This window comes from Ceratotherium simum, chromosome 34 (assembly GCF_057802395.1).
Source record: "Ceratotherium simum simum isolate JZ-2026a chromosome 34, ASM5780239v1, whole genome shotgun sequence".
NCBI classification, from domain to species: domain Eukaryota; kingdom Metazoa; phylum Chordata; class Mammalia; order Perissodactyla; family Rhinocerotidae; genus Ceratotherium; species Ceratotherium simum.
The window spans coordinates 14,625,673-14,653,131 of NC_141933.1; the positions used below are offsets into that span (position 1 = coordinate 14,625,673).

At 39.1% G+C, this 27,459-nt stretch overlaps 1 protein-coding gene and 1 long non-coding RNA gene across 2 annotated transcripts in view; one reads left to right on the forward strand and one right to left on the reverse strand.

The window, feature by feature from the left end:
* Positions 1 to 27,459, reverse strand: part of LOC101400635 (glycine N-phenylacetyltransferase-like) — a 69,780-nt gene that overhangs the window by 16,526 nt on the left and 25,795 nt on the right. The window lies entirely within an intron of this gene.
* LOC147912584 (uncharacterized) lies at positions 9,765 to 25,704 on the forward strand. Its single transcript, XR_015549727.1, has 3 exons — positions 9,765 to 9,962; positions 21,396 to 21,546; positions 24,578 to 25,704. It is a non-coding gene; the product is annotated as an uncharacterized LOC147912584 (long non-coding RNA).

Consider the following 27,459-nt stretch of genomic DNA (forward strand, 5'->3'; position numbering starts at 1 on the left):
TTTTCACAGAAATAGAATAAAGAATCCTAAAATTTATATGGAACAACAAAAGACCCCAAATAGGTAAAGGAATCCTGAGAAAAAAGAACAAAGCTGGAGGTATCACACTCCCTGATTTCAAAATATACTACAAAGCTATAATAACCAAAACAGCATGGTACTGGCACAAAAACAGACACACAGATCAATGGAATAGAATCAAAAATTAACAAGACAGGAAACAACATGTGTTGGAGAGGATGTGGAGAGAAGGGAACTCTCATACACTGCTGTTGGGAGTGCAAACTGGTGCAGCCACTATGGGAAACAGTATGGAGATTCCTCAAAAAATCAAGGATAGAACTACCATATGATCCAGCTATTCCACTGCTGTGTATTTATTCAAAGAACTTGACAACACCAATTTGTAAAGGTACATGCACCCCTGTGTTCATTGCAGCATTATTCACAATAGCCAAGACTTGGAAGCAACCTAAGTGCCCATCAAGGGACGAATGGATAAAGAAGATGTGGTATATATACACAATGGAATACTACTCAGCCATAAGAAACGATGAAATCCAGCCATTTGTGACAACATGGATGGACATTGAGGGTATAATGCAAAGTGAAATAAGTCAGAGGGAGAAGGTCAAATACCGTATGCTTTCCTTCATTAAGTAGTAGATAATAACAACAATAAACAAACACATAGGGACAGAGATTGGATTGGTGGTTACCAGAGGGGAAGGGGGGATGGAGGAGGGTGAAAGGGATAATTCGGTACATGTGTGTGGTGATGGGTTGTAATTAGTATTTTGGTGGTGAACATGATGTAATCTATGCAGAAATAGAAGTATAATGATGTACACCTGAAATTTTTACAATGTTATAAACCAATGTTACTGCAATAAACAAAAAATAAAAAAAAAAACAAAAAACAACCAAAAAAAAAATCTGTAGTACAGCATCATGTTGTTGTACATGTTTGAAGAAAATAAAGTACAGATGCATCTTATAAAAAAAAAAAAAGTTAAGTGGACTTCTGGGACTAGCCTGGAAACCTGAGTACCAACCCATTCATCTATTTATTTACTGATTCAATAACTCAATAAATATATATTGAGAATCTACTGTAGTGGGTTTGTAAGGTGTCACCTCAGCTAGGCTGAACTCATTTTCCTGGAATTCCCTTCCCTGCATGTTTCCGGTTGAGATGAGCCACAAGAGAGGTTCCTGTGGGAGATTTGGAGGGCAGACGTGAAGCAGCAGGCATTTTGTAGCAAACTTCCTGACATGAGGCAGTGGTTGGGCTAACAAGTGCTTTGCTGTCCCCCAGGTCCACCTTCAGTTTCTCTGTCACCTGGCCCGGGTGAGGGTGTTTTAGCTCCTTAATGGAGGAACCTGGCTTCTGCAGGACATCCATTCTACCAAGGTCAGAGTCAGCAAGAAGTGACCAAGTCTCTGTCCCTGTGAGCTCCCGCTTGTGCTGTGGGTTTCAGCTTGTTCTTATTCTCTCTCCCTTTAAATCCATTTTCCTTTCCCAACTACGTTCCCTGTGTAACTTCAACCTTCAGCAACAGATGGGAAGAAACAGCCTTACAGAAACTGTTTAACTAGACACACAATTGCAAAAGGTCTAATGCCTGTTCTCTACTTGGACCCTGACTGATACACTTTGATCAACTCATTTACCTACCTACTTTCCTGACTGTTGGTTTAAAGTTCACTCTGGACTGTTTTTGGTGTCCATGAACTTAGCTCATCAGTGCTAGGAATCTGACTTCAACTGGCTCCTTCTCTGCTCACTTTGGCTTCCTAACTCTCTGGCTACTGTGTTCAGGGCCTTCTCTTCTCCAGCTTGACCTCTGGGAACACTGGTCCTTTGGGAAGATTAAGTAGAATCTGTGCTTGCAGAAATGGTGCTGGTGTTAGTGTGTTTCTATTGGCAATCACGCTCCAGTTAATAAAGATCTCATTACATTTTTTTGATCCTTTGTTGGAGAATTCTTGGCTAACTAATGTTTTGATTTTGTTAAATGTGTTCCTTTTTACCCAGGATTTTTTTGTCAGTTATGTGGGGACAAAAACAATCCTTTCTCTTATCCTTGAGTTTCCTTCATGATTTGTGGGGAGGAGAGTCTTGAGAACCACTAAGCAGTACTTGTATCTTTTTAATTTTTTCCAGTGTTATTGAGGTATAATTGACATGTAACATTGTGTAAGTTTAAGGTATACAATGTGATGATTTGATACATGTATACATTGCAAAAGGATTGCCACAAAAAGGTTAGTTAACACTTCTATCACATCACATAATTACGTTTTTTGTTATTGTAAGAACGTTTCAGATCTCCTCTCTTAGCAACTTTCAAGTATGTAATTTGGCATTGTTAATTACAGTGACCATGCTGTATCTTAAGTCCCCAGAACTTATTTATCTTATAACTGGAAGTTTGTACCATTTGACTAGCATCTCTCCATTTTCTCCAACCCCAATCCCCTTGCAGTCATCATTCTACTCTCTGTTTCTACGAGTTCAGCTTTTTTAGATTCCACATATAAGTGAGATCATACAGTATTTGTTTTTGTCTGTCTGACTTATTTTACTTAGGGTAACGCCTTCAAGGTCCATCTATCTTGTTACAAATTGCAGCATTCCCTTTTTATTCATGACTGAATAATATTACATTGTATACATATACCACAACTCCTTTATCCCCCATTCATCTGTCTATGGACACTTAGTTTGCATCTATGACTTGGCTATTGTGAATAATGCTGCAATGAACACAGGAGTACAGATATCCCTTCAACATAGTGATTTCATTTCCCTCAGATATACTCACAACGAGAATTGCTGGATCATATGGTAGCTCTGTTTTTTAATTTTTCAAGGAATCTCCATACTGTTTTCCATAGTGGCTGCACCGATTTACAGTCCCACCAAAAGGGCAGAAAGGTTCCCTTTTCTCCACACCCTGTTGGAGCCAACACTTGTTATCTTTTGTCTTCTTGACCATAGCCGTTCTAACAGGTGTGAAGATTATATCTCACTGTGGTTTTATTTTTTTTTGGCAAGTTCCAAATTTTATTAGATTCAAAATACATTCGATAATATAATCAGAATAAACATATAATACAGATAAGAGAAGATTTTTTAAAAAGGTACTAATATTTGTTGGAAATGTACAGATGGTGATTAATGTGGAAAAGCATTCTGACTTTTGCAATTTTTCTTTTTGTTTGCCAACCATAATTTAACAAAACCCTAGGAGCTAAACAGTAATTCCCCATACTAAATACCTATACAAACAATTTGAACAAACACAATATATAAGAAGATTTAAATTTTTTTTTTTTAAAGAATAAAGACTTTTATTTATTTATTTGTGTGTGTGTGTGAGGAAGATCAGCCCTGAGCTAACATCCATGCCAATCCTCCTCTTTTTGCTGAAGAAGACGGGCCCTGGGCTAACATCTGTGCCCATCTATCTGCGCCCATCTGCTTCCACTTTATATGGGACGCCACCACAGCATGGCCTGACAAGCGGTGCCTCGTTGCGCGCCCGGGGTTCCGAACCCGGGGTGCCAGCAGCGGAGCACGTGAACTTAACCGCTATGTCACAGGGCCAGCCCCAGACTTAAAATTTTTAATATGACAAATAACTTTACTTGTTAATTTTTGTAATCTATATTGAATTGATGACAATGATATTTGCAGGCAATGATGTATATCTAAAGTATTTCTATATATTTTTTTTAATTTTTTGGTTATTGCAGTAACATTGGTTTATAACATTGTAAAAATTTCAGGTGTACATCATTGTACTTCTATTTCTGCATAGATTACATCATGTTCACCACCAAAATACTAATTACAACCCATCACCACACATATGTACCGAATTATCCCTTTCACCCTCCTCCATCCCCCCTTCCCCTCTGGTAACCACCAATCCAATCTCTGTCCCTATGTGTTTGTTTATTGTTGTTATTATCTACTACTTAATGAAGGAAAGCATACGGTATTTGACCTTCTCCCTCTGACTTATTTCACTTTGCATTATACCCTCAATGTCCATCCATGTTGTCACAAATGGCTGGATTTCATCGTTTCTTACGGCTGAGTAGTATTCCATTGTGTATATATACCACATCTTCTTTATCCATTCATCCCTTGATGGGCACTTAGGTTGCTTCCAAGTCTTGGCTATTGTAAATAACGCTGCAATGAACACAGGGGTGCATGTACCTTTGCAAATTGGTGTTTTCAAGCTCTTTGGATAAATACCCAACAGTGGAATAGCTGGATCATATGGTAGTTCTAGCCTTGATTTTTTGAGGAATCTCCATACTGTTTTCCATAGTGGCTGCACCAGTTTGCACTCCCACCAGCAGTGTATGAGAGTTCCCTTCTCTCCACATCCTCTCCAACACATGTTGTTTCCTGTCTTGTTAATTATAGCCATTCTGACGGGCGTGAGGTGATATCTCATTGTAGTTTTGATTTGCATTTCCCTGATAGTTAATGATTTTGAACATCTTTTTATGTGTCTGTTGGCCATCTGTATATCTTCTTTGGAGAAATGTCTGTTCAGGTCTTTTGCCCATTTTTTAATTGGGTTGGTAGTTTTTTTGGTGTTGAGATGCATGAGTTCTTTATATATTTTGGAGATTAAGCCCTTATCAGAAGTATGGTTTGCAAATATCTTCTCACAATTGTTAGGTTGTCTTTTCGTTTTGTTGATGGTTTCCTTTGCTGTGCAGAAGTTTTTAGTTTGATGTAGTCCCATTTGCTTATTTTTTCTACTGTTTCTCTTGCCCGGTCAGATGTGGTGTTTGAAAAGATGTTGCTAAGACCGATGTCGAAGAGCATACTGCCTATGTTTTCTTCTAGAAGTTTCATAGTTTCAGGTCTTACATTCAAGTCTTTAAGCCATTTGGAGTTAATTTTTGTGTATGGTGTAAGGTAAGGGTCTACTTTCACTTTTTTTCATGTGGCTATCCAGTTTTCCCAACACAATTTGTTGAAGAGACTTTCTTTTCCCCATTGTATGTTCTTGGCTCTTTTGTCAAAGATTAGCTGTCCATAGATGTGTGGGTTTATTTCTGGGCTTTCGATTCTATTCCATTGATCTGTGTGTCTGTTTTTGTGCCAGTACCATGCTGTTTTGGTTACTATAGCTTTGTAGTATATTTTGAAATCAGGGAGTGTGATACCTCCAGCTTTGTTCTTTTTTCTCAGCATTCCTTTAGCTATTCGGGGTCTTTTGTTGTTCCATATAAATTTTAGGATTCTTTGTTCTATTTCTGTGAAAACTGTTGTTGGAACTTTGATAGGGATTGCATTGAATCTATAGATGGCTTTAGGAAGTATGGACATCTTAACTATGTTAATTCTTCCAATCCAAGAGCACGGAATATCTTTCCATTTCTTTGTGTCTTCTTCAATTTCTTTCAGAAATGTTTTATAGTTTTCGGTGTACAGATCTTTCACCTCTTTGGTTAAGTTTATTCCTAGGTATTTTATTCTTTTTGTTGCAATTGTAAATGGGATGGTATTCTTAATGTCTCTTTCTGCTACTTCGTTGTTAGTGCACAGAAATGCAACTGATTTCTGTATGTTGATTTTGTATCCTGCAACTTTACCATATTCGTTTATTACTTCTAAAAGTTTTCTGGTGGATTCTTTAGGGTTTTCTATACATAAAATCATGTCATCTGCAAATAGTGACAGTTTCACTTCTTCCTTTCCAATTTGGACCCCTTTTATTTCTTTCTCTTGCCTGATTGCTCTGGCTAGGACTTCCAGTACCATGTTAAATAGGAGTGGTGACAGTGGGCATCCTTGTCTGGTTCCTGTTCTTAGAGGGATAGCTTTCAGTTTTTCACCATTGAGGATGATATTAGCTGTGGGTTTCTCATATATGGTCTTTATTATGTTGAGGTACTTTCCTTCTATCCCCATTTTATTCAGAGTTTTTATCATAAATGGATGCTGTATCTTGTCAAATGCTTTCTCTGCATCTATTGAGATGATCATGTGATTTTTGTTCTTCATTTTATTAATGTGGTGTATTACGTTGATTTCTTTGCGAATGTTAAACCATCCCTGCATCCCTGGAATAAATCCCACTTGATCATGGTGTATAATCTTTTTAACGTATTGTTGCATGCGATTTGCTAGTATTTTGTTGAGGATTTTCGCATCGATGTTCATCAGTGATATTGGCCTGTAATTTTCTTTTTGTGTTGTCCTTGTCTGGTTTTGGTATCAGGGTAATGTCAGCTTCGTAGAATGAGTTAGGAGCTTCCCCCTCCTCAATTTTTGGAAGAGTTTGAGAAGGATAGGTATTAAGTCTTCTTTGAATGTTTGGTAGAATTCACCAGGGAAGCCGTCTGGTCCTGGACTTTTATTTTTGGGGAGGTTTGTGATTACTGTTTCGATCTCCTTACTGGTGATTGGTCTATTCAAATTCTCTACTTCTTCTTGATCCAGTTTTGGAAGGTTGTATGATTCTAAGAATTTATCCATTTCTTCCAGATTGTCGAATTGGTTGGCATACAGCTTTTCATAGTATTGTCTTATAATCTTTTGTATTTCTGAGGTGTCTGTTGTAACCTCTCCTCTTTCATTTCTGATTTTACTTATTTGTGCCTTCTCTCTTTTTTTCTTTGTGAGTCTAGCTAAAGGTTTGTCAATTTTGTTGATCCTTTCAAAGAACCAGCTCTTGGTTTTATTAATTTTTTCTACTGTTTTTTTGGTCTCTATTTCATTAATTTCTGCTCTGATTTTTATCATTTCCCTTCTTCTACTGATTTTGGGCTTTGTTTGTTCTTCTTTTTCCAGTTCCTTTAGGTGCATTGTTAGGTTGTTTATTTGGGATTTTTCTTTTTTGTTGAGATAGGCCTGTATCGCTATAAACTTCCCTCGTAGAACCGCTTTTGCTGTATCCCATAAATTCTGGCATGTCGTATTTTCATTTTCATTTGTCTCCAGGTATTTTTTGATTTCTTCTTTGATTTCTTCGTTAACCCAGTCGTTGTTCAGTAGCATTTTGTTTAATCTCCATGTATTTGTGGCTTTTCTGATTTTCTTCCTATAGTTGATTTCTAGTTTCATACAGTTGTGGTCAGAAAAGATGCTTGGTATTATTTCAATCTTCTTAAATTTATGGAGACTTGTTTTGTGGCCTAATATGTGATCAATCCTGGAGAATGTTCCATGTGCATTTGAAAAGAACGTGTATTCTTCGGTTTTTGGATGGAACGCTCTGTATATATCTACTAGGTCCATCTGTTCTAGTGTGTCATTTAAGGCCAATGTTTCCTTATTGATCTTCTGTTTGGATGATCTATCCGTTGGTGTAAGTGGAGTGTTAAAGTCCCCTACTATTATTGTGTTACTGTCTATTTCTGTTTTTATGTCTGTTAATAATTGCTTTATATATTTAGGTGCACCTACATCGGGTGCATAGATATTTACAAGTGTTATATCCTCTTGTTGGATTGTTCCCTTGATCATTATGTAATGCCCTTCTTAATCTCTTTTTACAGTTTTTGTTTTAAAGTCTATTTTGTCTGATATGAGTACTGCTACCCCAGCTTTCTTTTCATTGCCATTTGCGTGGAGTATCTTTTTCCATCCCTTCACTTTCAGTTTGTGAGTGTCTTTAGGTCTGAAGTGTGTCTCTTGTATGCAGCATATATATGGGTCTTGTTTTTTTATCCAGTCAGCCACCCTATGCCTTTTAATTGGAGCATTTAGTCCATTGACGTTTAAAGTAGCTATTGATAGGTATGTACTTACTGCCATTTTTTAACTTTTTTTTTTTCCTCAGTGTTGTAGTAGTCCTTCTCTGTTCCTTACTTCTTCTATACAGAATTGATGGTCACTTTAGTTTGACCTCTGTCTGAAAGTTGTACTCTTAACTCCCCTCCTCCCTCCTTTTATGTTTTTGATATCATATCTAACCTCTTTTTTGTGCATTTGTATCCATTACGTTCTAATGATGGAAATAGATAATTTTTCCTATTTGTGGTCTTCTCTTTTCCCCTTAAATCAGTCCCTTTAACATTTCCTGTAGCACTGGTTTCTTGGGGACAAACTCCTTTAATTTTTGCTTATCTGGGAAAATTTTGATCTCTCCTTCCATTTTGAATGATAACCTTGCTGGGTAGAGTATTCTTGGCTTTAAGTTTTTTTCTTTTAGCACTTTAAATATATCATGCCATTCTCTTCTAGCCTGTAAGGTTTCTGCTGAGAAGTCAGCTGATAGCCTTATGGAAAGGTTTCCTTTGTATGTAACTTGACATTCTCTTGTGGCTTTTAGGATTCTCTCTTTATCTTTAATTCTGGACATTTTGATTATGATGTGTCTTGGTGTGGGCCTCTTTGGGTTTATCTTGTTTGGGGCTCTCTGTGATTCCTGTACCTGGATGTCTGTTTCCTTCCTTAGGTTAGGGAAGTTTTCATCTATTATTTCTTGAAATAGATTCTCTGCCCCCTTGTCTCGCTCTTCTCCTTCCGGGACACCTATAACACGGATGTTAGTGCGCTTGATGTTGTCCCAGAGGTCCCTTAGACTGTCCTCACTCTTTTTAATTCTTTTCTCTTTTAGCTGTTCACCTTGGGTAATTTCTTCTAGTCTTTCTTCCAGCTCACTGATCCGTTCTTCTGTATCCTCTACTCTGCTTTTGAGTCCCTCTAATGAATTTTTCATTTCCAGTATTGTATTCTTCATTTCTGATTGGTTCTTTTTTATATCTTCCATTTCTTTGTTGACATTCTCACTCAGTTCATCTATTCTTCTCCCCAGATCAGTGAGCATCCTTAACACTCTTAGTTTGAACTCTCTGTCAGGTAGGTTGCTCATTTCTGTTTCACTTAGTTCCTTTTCTGGGGTTTTGTCCTGTTCCCTTACTTGGAATGTATTCTTTTGCCTCCTCATTTTGCCTCTTTCCCTGTGCTTGTGTCTACGTATTAGGTAGGTCAGCTACGTCTCCTGCTCTTGGATAGGTGACCTTATGTAAGTGATGCCTTAGGAGGCTTCCAGTGTGCTTCCCTCAGTTCTCAATGTTCCAGGGGTGACCCCTATGTGGGCTACGTGTGTCCTTCTATTGTGGCCTGTTAGCTCTCCCTATAGGCGCCCAGGGAGGCTGAGTTATGCTCCTGGCCAGCTGTTGTAATGCTCAGCTGTTTGTAGTTGTTGTTGGCCCTTCAGTCTCTTTATCAGGTGTGGGGAGCCCCAACACAGTTGGCTGTAAGTTCTAATACCACATTTGTGTTGCAGTATTTCTTTTAACTGAGTAGGCCCCCAGCGTGGCAGGTTGTTAGGCTCAGGGCCTTACAATTGCTGTAAGCCTCTAGCCTATTAGGTCTCTTGTCAGCTCTCTGAGGATTGCAGCTGGGTGGGGCTGGCCTCAGGCACAGGAGCACCCAATTGTTTCAGGCTTTGGAAGGTGGGGCAAACCTCCTATGTGGGTCTTTGAGAAGCACAAGTCTTCTGCAGCTGACAAGCCCTGTTGCCCACAGGTCCACACACACAGTCAACACAGTCCTGCCCGGTGTGAGCGCCCCGACCCCCAAGGAGACCCAGTCTCTCCACGGCGGGAGCCCCACACACTCTGCCACCACCCCACACTCTCCACCCACTCCTTGTGCACACCCTGCCCCACTCAAGTCCGCTCAGTTGCCAGGCTGCAGAGAATCCAGTCACCAATCTATGCAGGCCCACACGTTGCCTGAGGGCTTGTTGTTGGGTGGGGCCAGTCTCTAGGGTGGGCTGCCTGCCCTGGCTGAGCTGGATTAAATCGGTGCTCTAGCCGGTGGAGCAGACCCTGGGCTAGCAGGCCTCAGGGAGAACTCCAATGGCGTCTGTGTCAGCACGCTCACACCAGGCCACAACAATGGCCGCCGCCAATGTCCCAGTCCCTGGAGAGGTCTCACCCCTCACCGAGATGCACTCAGGGCCTATTAGGTGAGTCTCTTTTCACCCCAGCACTGTGCACCTTTCTTTCTGGTGATTTTAGGATGCTTTCCGGAATGGGTGAGTTTGTGCGCGGGCCCTTTAAGAGCCAGTTTTAGTTTCTTTGTGAACCGGGTTTTCTGGGGGTGTTCCCCAATGCTTTAGTAGCAGGCAAAGTCAGATATTATGTCGCTGGTGTCGACTGTGCTGGGTCCACAAAATGCCCACAGCAGGGGCGCTCCCCGGCTCAGGACCCCGCGCCTCCAGGGATGGTGCGTACCTGTGAGCTGCTCCCGGTGGCCGTGAAGCTGGCGGCTTGTGAAGGCGGCGTTTTTCCTCTCCGGAAGGGAGTCTCTGCCTCTTCTACCCCAGTTAGGATTGTCCGTTGTTGCAGGAGTTCCTCTTATCCAGTTTTCAGTTGTGTCTCAGGGATAATTTTTCCACGAGTAGTTGTAAATTGGCTGTGTCCACGGGAGGAGGTGAGTTCAGAGTCTGCCTACGCCACCATCTTGACTCTGCCTCTATATTTGTTAAACAAAACTCATGATAGAGAGCATTCTCACACAGGCTTACTGGCAGGAAAGGTAGGCTTGAGGAATTGCTAAAAGCAATTTCATTGAGCTTGGGATACTAATTTTTAATTTTTATCCAAATAAATACTATTTTTCAAAATTAATCTGCCTAACTTCACCGGTAGCCTTTCAACAATTTTTCCTCTATTTATGATTACATTTACATCTTTATTTATTTTTGGTTCCTTGAGCTTTTTATTTATTATTTTCAATTGAGCTATAATTGACAGACAGCATTATATTAGTTTAAGGTGTTCCACATAATGATTTGATATTTGTATATACTGTGAAATGATCACCACAATAAGTCTAGTTAACACTGTGGTTAGTTATCATTGTGATTTTGATTTGTATTTCCCTGGTGATTAGTGATGCTGAGCACCTTTTCATGTACCTGTTGGCCATGTGTATGTCTTCTTTGGAAATGTCTTTTCAGGTCCTCGGATTATACGCTCTTGAGTTGTATGGATTCCTTATAAATTTTGGATATTAACCCCTTATCGGATATAACGTTTGCAAATATTTTCTCCCATTCCCTAGGTTCCCTCTTTATTTTGTTGATAGTTTCCTTTGCTGTGCAGAAGACTTTTAGTTTGATAGAATCCCACTTGCTGATTTTTGTTTTCATTGCCTGTGCCTTTGGTGTCATATCCAAAAATCATTGCCAAGACTAATATCAAGGAGTTTTTCCCTATTTTCTTATAGGAGGTTTATGGTTTCAGGTCTTACATTTAAGTCTTTCATTCATCTCGAGTTAACTTTTGCGAGTGGTGTAATATCAGGAGTTGTACCTTAATTGTAACTGCTGGGGGCAGGATCTGGGACTAGTAGGATTCATGTACGTCCTGTATTGAAGTTTTTGTTTTTACCATCAAAGTACAGTTTATTAGTTTCCTTTGTTGTCCTTTTCTTCCACACAAGACCACGGAATATTTCTTTAACGCAGCATCTGATTTAACACCTCTGGTCTTTCTTCATTGTATTTATGCTCTATCTCATGACAGGTTTCAAAATTCAGCTTTTATTCTTCAAGGTCTTACTCAAGTGTCAGTTTTTTCCCCTATCAATTCCCTCTGCTCCTTCAATCCAAAAGAACAAATAACTGTCTTTTCTGCACTCCCCTAGAATTATGTACATATTCAATTGCAAAACTTGTTACAGTGAATTACAGTTTACCTTCTAGATTGTGAATCCTGGGCAGGGATTCAAATTATTTATTCTTTTATTCTCGATATTTACCACACTCTCTGATACCCTATAAGGACTCAATAAGTGTCTGTTTAATGATTGACTATATGAAGTATTTATATTAACATAACCATCTATTTAGTCACTCCACTTATCAAGGGCATAGACTCATTCATTCATTCAACAGGTACCCATTGAAGGCCTACTATGTGCTGTGTGTGGGAATTTGTACCAGATCCTTCTTTGAAAAATGCCCCAGACCAGAATAGAGGGACCTGTGCCCTGTCTCGAAAGGTCTCAAGACAGTAGAAGTATGTCATTTCTGCAGATTAATCCGACAGTTTAGCTATGGGCATCTCACAAAAATGTTACATGAAAATAAGAAGCAAAGCTGAGTTTGATGCCAGATTACTGGGGATTTAAATTGTACACTGCCAAATACATTTGGGACAACATTCTGCACGTGCACACACCTAGACATGCTGAAAACCCAAATGATGTTCAATAAATGCAGTTGACAAAAACCGAGGAGACCCAAGGGGGCTGGCACATTTTGGTGGTTTGCCAGCACTGATAATGGGGAAATTCTTCTAAAGTGCACTTTGAAACCTTTGACGTAGCCTTTGTAGTACTTGGAATTTATTCATAGAAAACAATTCAAAATACTCTACGAAAAATTTTTGTAAAGTAATATTAACTTATGGGGAAGTACCAGACACAATCTCAGTGTCTCTCTATAAAGATAATTCACATAAATAATGATCTGTAATTATTTTACTACTTTAAAATCCATTAAAATGAAAGTTAGGATATATGTGTTGCTATACAGGAGAGTCTTAAGATGAACAAGGGAAAGGTAGAAAATGACAGTACAGCTGAGATTTTTTTAAAATTACATTTCTTTTTATGGTTTTAAATTAACAATTAATCTCATCTGCATTGTAGTCTTTCTACTTGAATCTACTTTGTCCCTTTGACACTTTAAGTGGGACACTTAATATCCCTGGTCATCACGTATCCAAAGAAAAATCTGACTACCTTAGAATGTTCCTAGAGGGTTACATAAGATAATGTTTACACAGTATGTCTGCAAATTGTGTTATAGAAATGTGACCAGAACAAGCACATTCCTTCCCAGAGGCTGTTACATCTTCTGTTCCCCTTCTGCCAATGGCAAGCTCCCCAAACTCTCCACATTTATATATCAATGCAGAAAAAAGCCCAGCTTTATCCAGCCAAGAATTCCTCAGAGAGCTAGAATACTGTCCCATACACCATAGGTGCCTGATGCAAGTTTCTCAAATAGAAGAGCTTCTTTTTCCCCTGGCATAATTCTCAGCACAAATGAGCTGAGAAATGTGTATGCACAACCAACAGTAGCATTTAGATTCATCCCACTTCAGTGGGGAAGCAAGAGGAGATGAGGGGTCCCAGAGCAATGATTTTCCTTTGTTCTCACCTGCAAAGCTGTCTTCTCATTCAATCTCTGCAGACATCCCCAGGAAAAGACAAGAGACAGCAGACTATTGCAGAAGATGAAATATACCATCTGGGTATAATGAGCTTGAAGAGTGTACTTTGATCTGTTTTCTCAAAAAACTGCTGAGCTGAGGTTTTTAAGAGAACCCATGCACCCAGCTGTGTGAACTTCTGTCAGCAGAAGTGAGATGGAGCCCCTCCCTTCAGGTCTCCTGTTCAGGGAGACAGCTCTGTAATATTGAGAGGTTGGCAGCGTGCCCTCTGAGGCTCTTTTCCCAGAAGGCTGAACTGTTTTCTGGGCCTAAAGGTCCTGCCATTACTCAGCAACTCTGAGCTGTAAAACCAGCTGCCTAAGAACTGGCAGGTAGGTGGATCTGTATAAGAAATACCTCTTTCTTCCCATCCCCTTCAGAAGTACCTGCAGCAGGAGCAAGAGACAGTTATTGTCCAGATTTGATGTATAGAATCAGAGTTCTTTTCTTAACCATAAGTAAAGAAATTACTTATTTAGAAAGTTAAAAGGGTTTAGGATTTTTCCCTTTTAGAATAAGCTTAGTGAACCTCAAGCAGGATAAACAGAAAGAAAACCACACTCAGATACATCATAATTAAACTACTTAAAACCCAACATAAAGAGAAAATGTGAGGTTGGTGTCAAGAGGGCGACGTAGGCAGACACTGAACTCACCTCCTCCCACGGACACAGCAGATCTACAACTACTCTTGGAACAATTACCCTTGAGAGAGAACTGAAAACTGGATAAGAGGAACCCCTGCAAAAAAACAGTCCAGACTGAGGTGGAAGAGGCAGAACTTCCCTTCTGGAGAGAAAAGAAGCCACCTTCACAAGCAGCAGCATCTCACGGCCACCCAGGAGCAATCCAAAGGTACGCAGCCTTCCCTGGAGGAGTGGGGGACCTGAGCAGGGGAGTGTTGCTGCTATAAACATTTTTTGGACCCAGCACAACTGAGACAAGTGTCATAATATCTGGCCTTTCTGGCTATTAACAACAACCAGCCATATCCACAGAAAAGCTATCAGACATAAGGGAAAGAAAAACAGCTCTTAAAGGGCCCACACATAAATTCACCCATTGGGGAAGCAACCTAAAATCCCCAGAAAGAAAGGTGCACAGCCCTTTGGTGAAAAGAGATTCAACAGATAGGCTTTGGGTGCATCTCAGTGAGAGGTGAGACCTCTCCAGGGACTAAGACATTGGCAACAGCCATTATTGTGACCTGGTGCAGGCACAAATGCTGGCAGATGTCATTGATGTCCTTCCTCATGGCCTGCTAGCCCAGGGTCGGCCCCACCCACTAGAGCAAGGATTTAATCCAGCACAGCCAGGGCAGGCAGCCTACCCTAGGGACTGGCCCCACCCAACAGCCAGCCCTTGGGCCATGTGTGGGCCTGCATAGGCTAGGTGATTGCATTCTCTGCAGCCAGGTGAGTAGGTCCACCTCTCTCTGGGGCAGGGTGTGCGCGAGGAGGCGGTGGAGGGTCTGAGGCATTGGTGGAGTGTGGAGGGCCTCTGCAGTGGGGTGACAGGGTCCACTTCAGGGGGTTGGGGCATGCATACGGGGCAGGACTGTGTTGACAGTGTATGTGGCCACGTGGATGGTGGGGCTTGTCAGCTGCAGAAGTCTTGTGCTTCTCAAACAGCCACATGAAGGATTGGCCCTACCTTCCAAAGCCTGAAACAATTGGGTGCTCCCTTGCCCAGGGCCAGCCTTACCAACCTGCAATCCTGAGAGAGCTGACAAGAGCCTTATAGGCCAGAGGCCTACAGCCATTCTAAGCACCTGAGGCTAACAACCAGCCACACTGGGGACCTACTCACTTAATGGAAAAACTACAACAGGAATGTGCTATTAGACCTTGCAGCCAGCTGTGCTGGGGCTCCCCACACCCAATAAAGTGACTGAAGGGTCCATAGCAGCCACACACAGCTGAGTATTACAATCAGCTGGCGAGAGGGACAGCCCAGCTTCCCTGGGCACCGACAGCAAGAGCAACCCTGCCACAACAGAAGGACACATATAGCTCACATGGGGGTCACTCCTGTAACATTTGGAACTGGTGAGAAGAGGGAAGCACACTTCTGGGCCTCATAAGGCATCACTTACATAAAGCCACCTCTCCAAGATCAGGAGATGTAACTGACCCACCTAATTCATAGATACAAGCACAGAGAAAGAGGCAAAATAAGGAGGTAAAGGAATATGTTCCAAGGACAAGAACAGAACAAAACCCCAGAAAAAGAACTAAGTGAAACAGAAATGAACAATCTACCTGACAAAGAGTTCAAAGAAATAGTCATAAGGATGCTCACGGATCTTGGGAGAAGAGTGGATGAACTCATTGAGAATGTCAACAAAGAATTGGAAATTATAAAAAAGAACCAATCAGAAATGAAGAATACAGTACTTGAAGTGAAAAAATCACTAGAAGGTCTCAACCCCAGAGTAGACAGTACAGAAGAATAAATGGGAAAGCTGGACAAAAGACTACAGGAAACCACCCAAGCTGAAGAGCTAAAAGAAAAACAAATTAAACAGAACAAGGACAGTCTAAGGGATCTCTGGGAAAACATTAAGTGCACTAACACCCGTGTCATAGGTGTCCCAGAAGGAGAAGAGAGAGACAAAGAGGCAGAGAATCTATTTGAAGAAATAATAGCTGAAAACTTTCCTAACCTAAGGAAGGAAACAGACATCCAGGTACAGGAAGCACAGAGAGCATCAAAAAAGATAAACTCAAAGAGGCTCACACCAAGACACATCATAATTAAAATGTCCAGAATTAAAAATAAAGAGAGAATCCTAAAAGCCACAAGAGAAAGACAACAAGTTACACACAAAGGAAACCCTCATAAGGCTATTTGCTGACTTCTTAGCAGATACCTTAGAGGCTAGAAGGGAGTGACATGATAAAATTAAAGTGCTAAACGGAAAAAATCTGCAGCCAAGAATACTCTACCTGGCAAGGTTATCATTCAGAATGGAAGGGTAAGCAAAAATTGCTTATCCAGATAAGCAAAAATTAAAGGAGTTTATCACCAAGAAACCAATCCTACAAGAAATGATAAAGGGACTTATTTAAGGGGAAAAGAGAAGACCACAAATAGGAAAATAATTATCTATTTCCATGATAAGAGGGTAACAGATACAAACGCACAAACAAGACGCTAGATATGATATCAAAAACATAAAATGTGGGAGGAGGGGAGTAAAAGAGTAAAGCTTTTAGAAAGAGATCAAGCTAAAGAGACCATCAACTTAATACAGATTACTATATACATAGGTTATTATATATGAACCTCATGATAATCACAAACCAGAAACCTATAATAAATACACAAAAAACTAAGTGAAAGGAACCCAAACATAATACTAAAGAAAGCCATCAAATCACAATGGAAGAGAGCAAGAGAAGAAGAAAGAAACAGAGAAAAACTGCTAGAACACCCAGAAAAAAAGTAACAAAATGGCAATAAGTACATACTTATCAATAGCTACTGTAAACGTCAATGGACTAAATGCTCCAATCAAAAGGCATAGGATGGCTGATTGGATTAAAAAACAAGTCCCATATATACACTGCATTCAAGAGACATCCTTTAGACCTAAAGACACTGAAAAATTGAAAGCAAAGGGATGGAAAAACATACGCCATGCAAATGGCAATCAAAACAAAGCTGGGGTAGCAATACTTATATCAGACAAAATAGACTTTAAAACAAAAACTGTAACAAGAGACAAAGCAGGGCACCACATAATGATCACGGGAACAATCCAGCAAGAGGATATAACACTTGTAAGTATCTATGCACCCAACAAAGGAGCACCTAAATATATAAAGCAATTATTAACAGATATAAAAAGAGAAATAGACAGTAACACAATAATAGTAGGCGACTTTAACACTCCACTTACACCAATGGATATGTCATCCAAACAGAAGATCAATAAGGAAATGTTGGCTTTAAACGACACACTAGACCAGATGGACTTAGTTGATATATACAAAACATTCCATCCAAAAACAAGAGAATACATATTCTTTTCAAATGCACATGGAACATTCTCCGGGATTGATCACATATTAGGCCACAAAACAAGTCTCCATAAATTTAAGAAGATTGAAATAATACCAAGCATCTTTTCTGATCACAGTGGCATGAAACTAGAAATCAACTATAGGAAGAAAATCAGAAAATCCACAAATAGGTGGAGATTAAACAAAAAGCTACTGAACTTCTATTATGTGAATGAAGAAATCAAATGAGAAATCAAAAAATACCTGGAGACAAGTGAAAATACGACATGCCAGAATTTATGAGATAAGGCAAAAGCAGTACTAAGAGGAAAGTTTATAGCAATACAGGCCAGCTCAACAAACAAGAAAAATCTCAAATAAACAATCTACCATGCAGCTAAAGGAAATGGAAAAAGAAAAACAAATAAAGCCCAAAACCAGTAGAAGGAAGGAAATAATAAAAATCAGACCAGAAATAAATGAAATGGACACTAAAAAGGAAAAGCAGAAAAAATCAATGAAACCAAGAGCTAGTTCTTTGAAAAGATAAATAAAATTTACAAACCTTTAGCTAGACTCACCAAGACAAAAAGAGAGAAGGCTCAAATAAATAAAATCAGAAATGAAAGAGGAGAAATTACAATGGACACCTCTGAAATACAAAAGATCATAAGAGAAAGCTACAAAAAGCTATAGGCCAACAAATTACATAATCTGGGAGAAATGGATAAATTCTTAGAATCATTCAACCTTCCAAAACTGAATCAAGAAGAAATAGAGAATTTCAATAGACCAATCACCAGTAAGGAGATCGGAATAGTAACCAAGCACCTCCCGAAAAATAAAAGTGCAGGACCAGATGGCTTCCCCAGTGAATTCTACAAAACATTCAAAGAAGACTTACTGCCTACCATTCTCAAACTCTTCCAAAAATTTGAAGAGGAGGGGAAGCTTCCTAACTCATTCTATGAAGCCAACATTACCCTGATACTGAAACCAGACAAGGACAACACAAAAAAAGAAAATTACAGGCCAATATCACTGATGAATATAGATGCAAAAATTCTCAACAAAATACTAGCAAATTGAATACAACAATACATTTAAAAGATCATACACCAAGATCAAATGGGATTTATTCCAGGGATGTAGGAATAACTCAACATCTGCAAATCAATCAACGTGATACACCACATTAACAAAATAAAGAATAAAAATCATGTGATCATCTCAATAGATACAGAGAAAGCATTTGACCAGATACAGTAACCATTTATGATAAAAACTATGAATAAAATGGGTATAAAAGGAAACTATTTCAACATAATAAAGGGCATATATGCCAAACCCCCAGCGAAGATCATTTTCAATGGTGAAAAACTGAAAGCTATCCCTCTAAGAGCAGGATCCAGACAAGGATGCCCACTTTCATCACTCCCATTTAACTTTGTATTGGAAGTCCTAGCCAGAGCAATCAGGCAATAAAAAGAAATAAAAGCGATCCAAATTGGAAAGGAAGAAGTGAAACTCTCACTATTTGCAGATGACATGATTTTATATTTAGAAAACTCTAAAGAATCCACCAAAAAACTTTTAGAAATAATAAATGAATACACAAATTTGCAGTATACAAAATCAACATACAAAAATCAGTTGCATTTCTATACACTAACAATGGAATAGCAGAATGAGAAATTAAGAATACAATCCCATTTACAATTGCAACAAAAATAATAAAATACCTAGGAATAAATTTAACCAAAGAGGTGAAAGACCTGTACACTGAAAATTATAAAACATTGTTGAAGGAAACTGAAGAAGGCACAAAGAAATGGAAAGATATTCCATGCTCTTGGATTGGAAGAATTCACATAATTAAAATGTTCATTCTTCCTAAAGCAATCTATAGATTTAATGCAATCCCTATCAAGTTCCAATGACATTTTTCACAGAAATACAACAAAGAATCCTAAAATTTATATGGAACAAGAAAAGACCCTGAATACCCAAAGCAATCCTGAGGAAAAAGAACAAAGCTGGAGGTATCACACTTCCTGATTTCAAAACATACTACAAAGCTGTAGTACCCAAAACAGCATGGTACTGGAACAAAAACAGACACACAGATCAATGTAACAGAATTGAGAGCCCAGAAATAAACCCACACATTTATGGACAGCTAATTTATGACAAGGGAGCCAAGAATATAAGAAGGAGAAAGGAAAGTCTTTTCAATAAATGGTATTGGGAGAACTGGACAGCCACGTGCAAAAGAATGAACGCAGACCATTACCTTACACCATACACAAAAATTAACTCAAAATTGATTAAATATTTGAATGTAAGACCTGCAACCATGAAACTTCTAGAATAAAACATAGGCAGTACGCCCGTAAGCCTTGGCACCATATTTTCAAGTACCATGTCTGACCAGGCAAGGGAAACAATAGAAAAAATAAACAAATGGGACTACATCAACTACATCAAACTAAAATGCTTCTGCACAGCAAAAGAAACCATCAATAAAATGAAATAACAACCTACCCATTGGGAGAAGTTATTTGCAAACCACACATTTGATAAGGGGTTAATATCCAAAATATATAAAAAACTCATACATTTCAACAACAAAAAAACTAACAGCCCAATGAAAAAATGAGCAAAAGATCTGAACAGGCATTTCTCCAAAGAAGATATACAGATGACCAACAGGCACATGAAAAGATGTTCTCATTAACTATCAGGGAAATGCAAATCAAAACTACAATGATATACCACTTCATGCCCGTCAGAATGGCTATAATTAACAAGACAGGAAACAACAAGTGTTGGAGAGGATGTGGAGAGAAGGGAACTCTTATATACTGCTGGTGGGAGTGCAAACTGGTGCAGCCACTATGGAAAACAGTATGGAGATTCCTCAAAAAATTAAGAATAGAACTACCATTTGATCCAGCTATTCCATTGCTGGATATTTATGCAAAGAACATGAAAACACAAATGCATAAAGATGCATGCACCCCTGTGTTCATTGCAGAATTATTCACAATAGCCAAGACTTGGAAGCAACCTAGGTGCTTGTCAAGGGACACATGGATATAAAGAAGATGTGGTACATATACACAATGGAATACTATTTACCCATAAGAAATTATGAAAACCAGCCATTTGTTACAACATGGATGGACCTTGAGGATATTATGCTAAGAGAAATAAGTCAGAGGGAGAAAGTCAAATACCGTATGATCTCACTCACAAGTAGAAGATAAAAACAACAACAAACAGTCACATAGAGACAGAGATTGGATTGGTGGTTCCCAGAGGGAAAGTGGGGAGGGAGGAGGGTGAAAGGGATGATCAGCCACATGTGTGTGGTGATGGATTGTAATTAGTCGTTGGGTGGTGAATAAGATGTAATCTATACAGAAACCAAAATATAATGATGTACACATGAAATTTATATAATGTTATAAACCAATGTTACTGCAATAAAAAAAAAGAGAAAATCTTAATAGCAGATGGAGAAAAAGATGTATTACACATAGGGAAATAAAAATACAGGTAATGGCCGACTTTCAGAAGATATATAATAAGGTCTAGAAGATAACAGAATGACATTTTTTAAATGCTGAAAGAAAAATAACTTTCAACCTAAAAGTCCATATCAAACAAAATATCCTTTCAAAATGGAGTCAAAATATAAACATTTTCAGATAAACGAGGCAGACCTGCCCTACAAGGAAGAAAGACTGTAGACCAAAAGGAAATGAAATGCAGTGATATCTTTGGAACTGCAGTTAGGAAGGGAGAGCATAAAAATATTAAATAATTTAACACTTATTTTTCTATCTTTCCTTAAATTCATTCAAAACAATTGACTATTTTTAATTCAAAGTAACTGTGTACTACAGAGTTAGCATATCTAGAAGTAAATTATTTAACAATAGCACAAGGGGGAGCAAATGGAATTATATTTTTGTTAAGTTCTTATATGTGAAGTGGTGTAACATTAATTCAAGATAAAATGCAATAAGTTAAGAATGCATACTCATAACTGTTAGAGGTCTAAGCCGTCAGAGCATGACATTCCCCTGGGAGTGTAAGACTAGTTGGAATTTCTCTCTCTGTGTCTCTCTCGCTGCATGTTAACAACCCCTGTACTGGCAGCCAAATCACAACTGTAAAGAGAACCAACCTTAGGATGAAACCAATGGTGATCAAAGAAAGAGAAAGAACCTGGCTCCTTGAGGACGTCATTGGGCTGCTGACAGGCACCAGCCTCAAGCCTGCTCTACATTTGGACTTTCAGTTTTGTGAGGTAAATTTCCTTATTACTAAGGCCATTTTGAATCAGGGGTGTTTTATTCTTGCTTGAAGCCAAAAACATCCAAACTGCTATACTATGTGATGATATCATGAAATCATTTAAATTGTGTTTATCAAAGACTTTAACAACATGGGAAATATGTAAGTCACAACAGTAAGTATAAAAAAGTTGAACATAAAATGTTAATATTTTTCTTTCAGGGATTTGAGAAACCAAAGGATCTAATATTATTTCATAAACTTCTATTATACTATACACCAGACACTGTGTATGTTAGGCTTATATCCTTACTTAATTTTCACAACTCTCTATGAAGTTGCATTCATTCATTCATTCGTTCATTATTTACATTCATTCATTACTCATTCATTCAACAGGTATTGACTGATAAGTCTCTAGCTAGGTCTTTGGACTAAAGTTTCAATATGTTCTTTGCCTTCACGGAATTTACTTTCCAGTGCTGAGGAGTGGGGCAAGCATTTAACAAATAATTGTACAAGTATTTAATTGCCTTTGGGACAAGTTAGATGAAGGAGAAATACAGGGTGCTAAGAGAACGTACACATCAGGGGAAACTGATCCAGTTGTGATATTAATGGTGGATGGGTCATGGAAAACCTCCCTTTGGAAGTCATCCTTAAGTTCATATCTGAAGGCTGCACAGGTGTTTTCAGGGATGGAGTAAGAATAGGCATAAAGAACCAGAAGAAAACCTTAGGATTAGAGGGAATTAGCCTGTATAGCTTCTGAGGTCTGTCCCAGTTCAAACATCCAAAGATGTGGCTTAACAGCTTCTAGCTTTGACCTGCACATTATAGGTCTGATTAACTTAGACAAAAGCAAGGGTCAGGTACGATAGAAGTTGTATGATGCATATTCTTTGACTTCAACAAGATGATTTGCGGTCACCAATGAAGCCAACCTGAGTAGGGGTACTTTCCCACTGATGCCAGCCACAGGGTGCAACTCAGAAACCTGAGTGTTTCATGTTCCTTAGGGTTTGTTCATTTTCCTCTGTCACATGTCCATAAAATGGGATGCCTGATCAACGAAGTGCTTCACCGTGTGTCCTGTGACCTGCCTGGAGAAACAATGGAGGTGTACAGCAGGATGGGTAAAAGCCATTCTCACTTCTCAGGACTGCTCCATCACATTCCAGGAGATGGGCATCCTTCTTGGCTCAGGAGGCCAGGAAATCCCAGATGCAGGGCTGGACGTAACTCAGACTGCATTCATTCTGACCAAATTTCCAGTTACTGTTCACCAGTCCTGCATGGAAGACCTCTAGTGAAAAGATTTTGAAGCCCATGTTTGCTTTGCAAAGAAAAATTCCCAAGTGAGAAACATGTGATATAGAGATGAAGGAAGAACATTTGGATTCTGGCTCACTGTCATATATCCTGCACATAGGCCCACAGGTTCCTCCTCATATCTGAACTCCATCACTCTATCCAAATTCAACCATAGTTCCTCAATTCATATCTCAAACTAGCCACTCATAGGCATGAGAATCCCAACCAATTTATCCCTAGACCTCCCTCTTCTTCAACATATCCCAAGCAACTCTACCCTTTGGTGCAATTTTAACTCCTTGGGCTATTGAGCAATCTATTTACAGTAAACAGATGGGCCCAAATTCTATTCTCACCTGTTTTGTTCTCCATCATTTGAGCTGGGAACCTCAGCGGAGTTTCCAACTTGATTTTTTTGGAATCCCTGAGTTGGTTTGGATACCATCTAATAAGCAGTAGATTTTCACATTAACTTTAAAGCTTCAGTCCTTCTTGTCACCTGATCCAAACCCCCCTGACAATAACAATAAACAATGACATGGAACATTGATTGAACGTTCACTGTGTTCTAGGTGCTGTGAGAAGCACTTTTTGTGCATTATCTCTTTTAGTCCTCATTACAACTTTGTACAGAAGCTTCCATTATTGTCCATGTTAAGATATGATAACTCAGGCTTAAAGAAGAACCCTCAAAAAGAGAAGAAATGTATCCTAGGCATTAACTTAAGACCCTTCTCTGTCCCCCATCCCACATACCCTTATGGCTATTTTATGGGCCAAGAATTTAAGTTTAGCATATCTGGAAACTTTTAGAAATAAAGTCTAGCCCAATTCTGCCAGCTTACTATAACTGCTTCCCATCACCCCACTCCCACCTCAAACATACATCTGTTTGTTCCCTGCGTCTCTGCTTGTCTTAACACTAAAGTATGTGTATAGGTAGAAAGGTGTTCAGTGAACTGAGACAGGACTGGTACCCTATGAAAATTCAAAATATTAAATTTCTTTATGTTCCCTTTCAATGCTCTTCTCTTAACTCATCTTCTGGAAAGCTATCCCCTCCCTTTCTCCTGTCCCTCTCTCAGAAATATTTCCCTGTCCTCTGGTTACCCCATCATGGTCCACTGTGTCCCATATTCTAGATGTTTCCTAGTTACTCTAAATCTCCCTTTTGCACTATATGTTAGGAATGCAAACTAATCACATCACACTATTACAACCGACTGATAAGGAAGCTGTTTGTATCTCACTAATTGGCCCACCCACACACCCCCATTCCTTCTGTTCTCACCAGATGCCACTTCTAACTATGGCTTTAAATGTTCTTTTAGGCAGATTTTGTTTGTTTGTTTGTTTCACTTGGCTTGGATTATTAGAGAGAAAGGCTATACAACACAATAAACTCAGGGCATTTGTCCTTTTATATTTTCTTCCTGGAACTCCCGTAATCTCAGTGATTTTGTGCTTTTGGATATTGGGTCCACCTAGTCCGCTTGTAAAAAAGAACTAGTAATGAAGAGGGGGCAACTCGTATGATTTCTGAGGGGTCTCAATTTCTCCCATCTACTGGCATAGACTTTTTTAAAGCTTGGCTCATAAATTCTGGGTCTGGCTACACTGAGATAATACTCATTGTTTTCATATTTACAAATTAACGTTTATGACAAAACCATGCGATTTCATGAGCAACATACACACTTTAAAATGTATGTCATCTTCTTTTGTTGCAGATTTATTTCAACATTAAACTGCACAGAATGTCAGCCCTTGCGATCTACAGCACATGGCAAGCCACTCACGATCCACAGCAATTTGAACAAACACTGAGATTGAAATGGAGGACTCTTTTTTTATCCATCTTTCCTTGGTTACTTTGGATTTGGAAGGCTTATTTCAGGTGATGACCCTGTGAGAATCCAGGATTTCCTGGAGATTTTGAGGTGCTCTGATGAAGATGTGATAGTGTTGGAATAGTGGTCCGAATTACCTGTTGTCTCCTATATGGAAAGGGGAGAGTATGGGAGATGTGAATAACTGCTGCTCCTCCCTCACTGCTACATCTACACATCCAAGTCTATCCTGTTTCATTAGGTGGCAGAGCCAAGATTTCAAGTAAAATAAATGTAAGGAGATTATAGAAAAAGAACTCTGTGTAAGGAGGCAGCATGTCCACTCCTGTCTCCTCAGACCCTAGAACACTGTCTGGCACATAGTGGGCATGCAATAGATATTTGTAAAATGAACTTAAAATATTTACACTAGTAATAATAACTGCCATTGATTGAGTGCTTGTCATATACTAGGCACTGTGCTGAGTAATTTCTACACTAAACAACCTCACAAGCAGTATGATTCCCATTTCTCATTTGAGAAAATTGAGGCACAGAAATGATAAAAGACTAGTTCCAGGCTTGTAATTGTATTTGAATCCCCCTCAGTCTGACTTGAAGAACTCACCTCAACACTGCTCTCTCCATGTAGGCTCCAGGAAACATTTCCTTCCTTCCCTCGAAATGAATTCCTTTCACTTAAAATCTTTCCATGATAATCACTTCTTCCCAGTTCCCTCCCGGTTTCCTGTTTTTTTCCCAACATCTTTACTTTTTCTTTGTTGCTCTGTCTCTCTGTCTCTCTCTCTCCTGGCTTCTTTTATTCAGTTTTCAAAATCCCGGACTCAGGCAACAACAACAAAAGTCTTCCCTTAACGTTGTTGCCCTTTCTAGATTCTTTCAAAGCCAAAGTTCTTGAATGGTTCTGACATATTCTCTCCCCAGTGCCCCACAATTTCGCTTCTACCCTTTTTCTTCCACTTAAAATTCTCTTTGGGATATTACTTACCAAAACTTTCCTCATAATTTCTGTGTATCATTTTATATTTTTCCAAATAGAGTGAGAGACATTTATCAAATTGTCCTTTAGAGGTCTTTAATTTACTCTATATTTAAGGATTTTCCCCCTCCTTTTTGGAAAAAAATGTAAATAATAAGTTGTTACTGTTATATACCGCTCTCAAGTATGTCATATGAAATTATCTGTGCCCCTTTTGTGAAATAAACACAGAGACACGTGCAGATATCCTCAAGTGTCTGTAGGAATTCACAGATGAATTTTGCTTGCACCACTGCAAGACTGATTCTCAGCCACTCACAGGTAAGACCAAAGAAGAAATGGTAGATACCTTCGGAAGCTATTGGAAACACCAAATTTCTCCCAGGAAGTGGACAGAGGCTCCAGGCTCTAAGGCTCTAGGTTTGCAAGACATAAACAAGGAAGACACTCTTCCTCTTTGGAGCCTATATAAAAGGTCTGTGACGCACTAAACCATTCCCAACTCTCCCTCGTCAACTCCCTCACATCCAGGGACTCAGGAAGGCTTCTTGTCAAAGACTGGTGCAGTTTTAGCAGAACTTTAGCATCATGCAATAGAGCATCTTGTGTGCCACTTCAAAACTTCTCCACCTTAATTAAAAAAAAAAAAAGCTCTGTAGAGTTGAAGAGAAAAGGAAAGAAAATGTTACAGGGACACAGAAGTAAAGGAATGCAATATTGTGGGAGATGTGCAAGCCAGTGTTATGCTAATTTCAGTTAAATGAGACTAAAAAGCTATTATGCCCTCACAATATTCAGCCCTCTTCTCATATGAAACTAAAACAAGAATATAATTTAAATTTTTTTGTTATGGAAAATTTTCAATATACATGTAGTAGAGAGAATAGGGTAATGAACTATATACCCATCACCCAACTTCAAAAATTATCAACACATGACCCATCTTATTTCATGTATACTACTTTACTTCTCTCTCCTCTGCTGAATTAATTCAAAGCAAATCCTAGACTTCATATAATTTCATCCATAAGAACTTCAGTATGGGTTTCTAAAAAAGATATTTCTATCATACTCACAATGGCATTGCACAAAGCTAAATATATTAACAATAATTTCTTGATACCTTCTAATTTCCAGGCAATGTTAACTCTCCTACAATTGTCCTATAAATATGTTGATAGTTGGTTTGTCCATTTAAGGGTGTTGTTTTGTTTTGTTTTTAATTTTTGCTGAGGAAGATTGGCCCTGGGCTAACATCTGTGCCCATCTTCCTCTACTTTATATGTGGGATGCCTGCCACAGCATGGTTTGATAAGCGGTGGGTACGTCCACGCCCAGGATCCAAACCTGCGAACCCCGGGCCACCGAAGCAGACTGCGCAAACTTAACCACTACGCCACTGGGCCAGCCCCTAAGGGTGTTTTTCTTTTTTTTTTTTTTTTTTTTTTATTGCAGTAACATTGGTTTATAACATTGTAAAAATTTCAGGTGTACATCATTGTACTTCTATTTCTGCATGGACTACATCATGTTCACCACCAAAATACTAATTGCAACCCATCACCACACACATGTACCGAATTATCCCTTTCACCCTCCACCCTCCCCCCTTCCCCTCTGGTAACCACCAATCCAATCTCTGTCCCTATGTGTTTGTTTATTGTTGTTATTATCTACTACTTAATTAAGGAAATCATACGGTATTTGGCCTTCTCCCTCTGACTTATTTCACTTTGCATTATACCCTCAATGTCCATCCATGTTGTCACAAATGGCTGGATTT